General features: G+C 40.3%; 1 long non-coding RNA gene across 2 annotated transcripts; it reads left to right on the forward strand.

The window, feature by feature from the left end:
- Positions 1-17: 17 nt before the first annotated feature.
- Positions 18-4,382, forward strand: LOC135256382 (uncharacterized). 2 transcript variants are annotated; one of them, XR_010330422.1, is made up of 2 exons: positions 18-182; positions 2,419-4,382. It is a non-coding gene; the product is annotated as an uncharacterized LOC135256382 (long non-coding RNA). The 2 variants fall into 2 exon arrangements; XR_010330423.1 differs by lacking the exon at positions 2,419-4,382 and adding an exon at positions 870-992.
- The last annotated feature ends 1,331 nt before the right edge of the window (positions 4,383-5,713 follow it).

Below are 5,713 nucleotides of genomic sequence, written 5' to 3' on the forward strand. Positions count from 1 at the left end.
GGACGAAGGCATTAGCAATCGATCCAAAGTTAGTATAAAAGGCTTTCTGATAGAATACCGACAAAGGAAATTAACTGGAAATATGTTTTCGTATTTTAACTTTTCTTAAACCAGCAATGGATTTTATGTCATTCTACCATGGATTCTTACAGTCTTCTCCAATTCCAGTGGATTTCTGCCAGGTAATCCTGAGAATTGTCTTATGCATTGGTTTTAAATAATGGTTTTAAACTCACAATCACTCCATCAATTTAAAGTTTATTATTGCTGTTTTTACAACTGTGGTTTAAGTAGCGTTATTTTAACTTGTCACATCTGTACCCTAAGTCAATCCACAATTAGCAATTTTGAAATCAATATCAATATCAATCAGTCTGAAAGTACTACATTCAAATTTACTTATTTATTTATTAGGTAGGTTCGCTAATAGTACCAGTATCGTACATAGTACCTGAAGACAGTGCTCCCAACTGGCAGTCTGTGGCTCTGAAAACATTATTTCACCCACAAACAGATCACTAAAGTAAGGGTTTGCAAAGGGCATCAGAAAATTGAGGCAGGAACAGTTTGTTTGTTTGTTGGTTTGAAAAATATTTTCACTGCTAACCACCGCTGGCTTTCCGGGACCCAGAGCCCATGTGTGGTTGTGAGGTTTTTTCATATGTGAGCAGCCACTCCCTGATGACATGTACATTACAGATGCAGATACTTCACAGGCAAGGGTGCCACCGGGGATTTTGGGCTCCATGAAAAGATCTCACATTGGGCCCTACCATCCCAGAAAACTCTATGTTCTAATATTTTTTGAGGAATCACTCTAACTACTTACACACCTCCCCCTCCCCATCCCAACTTTTTTTTTTTTACAGGGATAGTGGATCAGCACAGCAAGAGCATTTTCCTTGAGCTGCCAGTTTCTGCATATCCTGTTGCCTTAAATGCTTTCTGTCACAAGACAATGCCACCAAAATAAACAGGTTTCACCATTTCAATTGAAAATCATCTTTATGAAGGAGGAAGTCCCAGTTAATCGCGCTTGCTCCTCTTCTCGTAAACATTACATTACAGGCATTTAGCAGACGCTCTTATCCAGAGCGACTTACACAACTTTTTTTACATAGCACTTTTACATTGTATCCATTTATACAGCTGGATATATACTGAAGCAATGCAGGTTAAGTACCTTGCTCAAGGGTACAACGGCAGTGTCCTTACCCGGGAATCGAACCTGCGACCTTTCGGTTACAAGCGCAGTTCCTTACCCACTGTGCCACACTCCGTCCTCCCATGGATGAAATTCGGTGGACACACGTATCTGGGGAATACAGACAGGGAACAATTTCACTACACTGCACTGGTGCTAGTACAAAGGCTCCTACTGTATGAATCAATATTGCATGGGGGGGTGGAGGGGGTGGGGGAGGGGGATGAGGAGGTTCAATGAGCAGATAGAATTTCTTTACAGAAATGCTAATTTTTAAAAAAAGAAATTATACTGTTTTTCGGGAGCCCTCTCACTTTGCTTTCAGGATCCATACCTTGCCTTAAACAATTTCCTTTAATCAATGTTCAGATCTGAAAACAAAACAGATCTCTTGCTGAGTTAGCATTTACTTCAAACGGAATGCCAATATAGATGAGCACTTGTAATTCAGCAGAACATCCAATTATGAAAATGTAAATGATTGCTCTCTGTTCACTTTCTCAAGATTATTTCCTCCCACTGAATCTGAATATGCAAAAGCGATAAACTTATTATCTAATTGGGCCCTGTTGACATGTTTCTGAGACTTTACTGCCCATTAGATAGATTTTCTTACAAAGAGTGCTCTGAAGTAGAGAATGTAATGTGATTTATACAAGTGCTTCCCTAATACACTGCAAGTACAGACACCATTGACACTAATATGAAAGATGTAAGTGGTTTTTAATGGGATCATAGCTGTCAGCACTTGTCAGATTTAAAATGTGTCTGTTGAATCCGTATGGTATGGATTGAGAGTCTCACAAAAAACCATTCCGTGTATGGGCTGCTTGATCAAATTCTGCGGTGGGGGTTGGGCTGGGAATATTTTCAGGCTGAAAAGAAAGTGCAGTGGATAAATACATGAATACATGCTATTGTATAGCTTTTATGAGTAAGAATAGCCTGTTTTATTGGGAAAGTGAGACATTACCACTCTTGATAGGGACACCTTTCAACTGTAATCTCTTTGTACACCTTTTCTAAATTTGTTCTGAATTAATAAATGACCAGGAATCCGAGAAACTCCACATACACATATCCATTTCATAGTAAAAATGGCTATCCTGAATTTTATTTTATTTTGTTGTTGTAAATTTCGCATAGGAGACGGGTGGTTTGGAATAATTTCAATTAAACAACGCCATGAACTAAAACGGTCATCTACTCCCCAGTAATATACAGCTCAGACCACAGGAGAGAGATCCCGAGTAAGAGATCTCCCTGAGGTGAGAAAGGAGCCAGGAGCCGTCTCACCTGTCGCCACCCCCCTCCGTTTCCCCAGCAGCAGCCCGCCTTGTCGCCCCCATCGGATCAATGCCAGGGGGCCGTGCACAGTGGTGTTCGGGCATGCGGCCTTCTCTAATAGCTCCTCAGAAGTGAATCAAAGGCCCGGCAAGCATTGGGGATCAATAGCGGTGGCTGGGACTGAGCTCAGAGTAGTCGTCTGCCATCCACCGCCCCCACCCCCACAATCCCCCCTCATCCCCCCCATCCCCCCACCGGTTCCAACTGCCAGTAACTGCAGACAAGCATGGAGGCAGGGAGGGATGGGTGGAATGGCAGCATGCAGGTGTGGGGCTTCGGGTCACTGCTCAAACTGATTTGTCTTTTTTTTTCTTTCTTTTTTTAAAAATGCTGCTGGACATTTTTTGGCCGGTTTTCAGTCGGCCGTGATGGCTTTTGAAATTGTTCGGAGCGAGTTCAGGAAGGCTGACCGTGGCACATTTCCACCGCTTCATCTCGATCCCCGCTGGGCGGTACTGCGGGGATCTGGCAGTCTGTGAAAAAGCGGGCGAAGATAGTTTAATTAAAACAGTGGATTTGTTCAACCGTTTATTTTTTCCCCGGTAATGTGGCATCCTGCAAAGCGGCCGACATTGCACATATGCCTTTAATCATACTTTTTTTGTGATCAAATGTCTTTTTTATTGTGGAACACCCATGTGATTAATACAACAACAGAAAATCAGTATAACTTCTTGGATTCAAACAATATGTTTTGTACCCCCCAGCTCAACCCCCCCCCCTCCTTTTTCTCTGACCCAATTTCTTTTCGTATCACCACATCACCACAAGGATCTTATAAGGGACAACATAAAATGCAAAGGACAGACATGCACTGCACACAGACTAATGTATTGATTCCTTTAGGGTTTCCACCGCATAGGGCCACTGGCTCAATGTGTCTTCTTCAGCTCTGTTGATGTGCACTGTAGATATTTCCAAGTAAATTGCATCTAAAGAATATGAGGAACCATGTGTATAAACTGTGTGGCGATTTCCAACGAAATGTGCCAATTTTCATTTTCTTTGAGCGTATTTTTTTTCTGAAAGTGTAAAATATTTTGTGCAAACCTTCAGATGTCACTGTTGTGAATGAATGCAATTATGCAACTGGGCTTTGGAAACAAACAATGAGTTTTTTCCTTTTAGGGCGAGTGGACGAAATGGGCGTTGTTTTGAGAATGGATAGAACATTGAGGCCCGTATTTTTAATTTGTCTGAGTGGAAGCACTGATTAGAATGTCAAGTAGAGACTGCTGGTTTGCTATTTAACATTTTCGCTGCAAAGAGTACAGTTGGTTTACTGGTGACTTTGCTTGCCATCTAAGCTTTGATGAGAATGCAAGGTATTGTGGGTAATGACATTTAGGAGCATTGACAGATCTTCACATGTAGACCTTTCCACACCAGAAAATATGGATAAAATCTGCCCAAAGACAGCTGATATGGAAAAGTCAATACATATTTTCTATAAAACCATCATGATGTTGTAATCCCAGCAGGTGTACAGTGACAAAAGATTAGCTCCACAATTGGAATATTGACTTGTTCATTGGAAAAAAAAAAGAATCTGATTCAGAAACATAATATGGTTCAGAAGTGGTTTATTTTGCAACTTAATGCATACAATTTCAGCCACCGTGTGAATACAAAGGGCTCTGTCACAGTGATAGTTCTATAAATATTTCTATTTCTTAAAAATGGTTAATTCTGAATTTCTGACTTTGGAACAAAAGAAGAATACTACAATATCTGATTCACAGTATTACATGGCAACTGTCCTTTTTTCATTTCATATCGACTGTGATTTTCTAAACCCTGCTGCTGTGAAAATAAATGTTAATAAACTATTCATCAGCATCTTGTAAAACAGTTATTTAATCAGATCAAGGGGCCTTGAGCATCAGTAAGTTTTATGAAGCTGGATTTGTAGCATGCATGGCATCAGGAGTGGGAGGAAATGGATGTAAAATGACTTGAGATTTCTCCAAGTGTATCAGTGTATGCATTAACCATTTTCCTATGCATGGAAAAGGTTGGCGATAAAGGAACATAATCTCTATCTCAGAAGATTACAGGCTTGAATTATCTGGGGGGTGCTGCTTTAGTACTTTTGAACAAGGTAATGATATCGTTCAGCTGCATGGCATGAGAGCTATGCAATCTGCACTGCTCAAGGGACTCTCCTACTGTACAGAAATACTTGAAAATATGAAATATTTCAAATAATGAAGAAATGCATACACTGTGTTTTCAGAATGGTATTTGTCACTGGTTGATAAAAATTCCTTGAGACTGTGTTGCTGCTAAATGGTTTTGATAATAAGAACTATTGTGAGTTTGAGCATTGTAAATTACTGGTCAATAACTTCTGCAGTAAGCGTGCATTCAGGAATTTGTCAGAGTAAAATTAGTCTAGGTCGGAGCCTTGGTACCACAAAAGGTCAGCATCGTAATCAATTTCCGTGATGAATAACAATGTTGATAGGATGCACGTTTTCTGCAAGGCCATTAGACCATTTTATCTCCGTAATGCAAAGCGCCGAGGAAACAGAACATCCACATCATTTTACAGTCGCTGGTAGCACAAGGTCAGGTGGCAGCATTCTTGTATTGTGTAATGCATAAAGGGACGTTTTTCGTTTATAAGATATTCAAATTTGGTTACAGGCTAGCTCAAAGCCAGGGATGACATGAAAACAAATGTGTTAATTTTTTTGGTTTTCTTTTCCTTCTTTTTTTTTTTTGGACGTGCTGCTGTACTGTTATTATGTGCATTATCTGTCTGTCTGCATTTGTCCTCAATGACTGGGAGGTCTTCCATTAATTTGCTGTGTCTTTCAACGGCGTAGGATTTTCACAAGCATTTCCAAAGTACAGTTGGATTATTAATCACGGCTGACTGTCCAGATTTAGTGCATGGTGTTTTTTATGATTTGTAAAGTAACCATAGTGCGTTAATAAGAGGATCCACATACTTTTGTCGGTGATGCAGACCTCACACAATTTTTTCTCACAGCACAGAAGCTAGGTCACACAGAAATGTCCAAAACGTTGAATGAAACAGGATGGTTTCCATCAAATTCTGTCAGCGGCTCTTTGAGATACATCAACTGTATTTCCTTGTTTTGATCCACCCCAGATGCCTTATACCTCCCATTGTATAGCCAGCTGGTCATCAGA

The sequence above is a fragment of the Anguilla rostrata genome, chromosome 6 (genome assembly GCF_018555375.3).
Source record: "Anguilla rostrata isolate EN2019 chromosome 6, ASM1855537v3, whole genome shotgun sequence".
Lineage (NCBI taxonomy): Eukaryota > Metazoa > Chordata > Actinopteri > Anguilliformes > Anguillidae > Anguilla > Anguilla rostrata.